The sequence below is a fragment of the Crocuta crocuta genome, unplaced genomic scaffold (assembly GCF_008692635.1).
Source record: "Crocuta crocuta isolate KB4526 unplaced genomic scaffold, BGI_CrCroc_1.0 scaffold301, whole genome shotgun sequence".
NCBI classification, from domain to species: Eukaryota; Metazoa; Chordata; class Mammalia; order Carnivora; family Hyaenidae; genus Crocuta; species Crocuta crocuta.
The window spans coordinates 661,557-662,317 of record NW_027527544.1 but is presented as its reverse complement, the minus strand read 5'-3'; the positions used below and the strand labels follow the sequence as shown (position 1 = coordinate 662,317).

Below are 761 nucleotides of genomic sequence, written 5' to 3'. Positions count from 1 at the left end.
TACTAGCTATGAGACCTGCACAAGTTACTCTTTTAATAAGCATTTTCCTCACGTGAAAAACAGGTAATACTAACCTGTCTTTACAGGCTATTTGAGCATCATATGAGATAACATATATAACATGTCTAAGTCCCTGGCATATAAACAAACAGTAGTTATTACAATTTTTATATATCATAATGAAATCTCTCCTCAAATTTACTGATCTATCCCCTATGGAGACTATCCCTAATCCTAATGCTACTATTTTTTCAATGTTTAAACTCAACCAGTAAGTATTTTTCTCACAATCCTATTTACCTGCAGGTGCTACAAGTCACTGATACTGAATATCTGGGATCAAGGAAGGAAACCAGGCCATTATCCAAATGGGCAAATAGAAGGAGTTGGACTTGATTGGGGATTATATTGCCAGATGTCACATGATAGCATGACATTAACATAAATCTACGAATCTGGTTAAAAGTAAGACTCTGGGCAATAAAGCTTCTAAATATAGTCCTGTATTTTACTTACTTAGTCGCAAAGACTTAAAAAAAGAATACTTAGCATTTACATTACCAATTCCCAGTCACTATATCATCATCCACTCAGACTTAATTATACATACATTGCATGAATCATTGCTTATTACTATTTGTTCTCCATCTTCCCCGATTTTGAAGTTGCTGTTCTGATTTATTTTGTAATTGAGTAGTCCTTTCTAAAGAATTTCCCATACATGAGGTACATGGGAAATAGTCTATAGAATTGTACAGCTA

At 33.8% G+C, this 761-nt stretch overlaps 1 protein-coding gene across 1 annotated transcript in view; it reads right to left on the bottom strand.

Moving 5' to 3' along the window:
- PRRG1 (proline rich and Gla domain 1) overlaps window positions 1-761 on the bottom strand; it is an 87,091-nt gene that overhangs the window by 3,623 nt on the left and 82,707 nt on the right. The gene's annotated exons all lie outside the window — the stretch shown is intronic.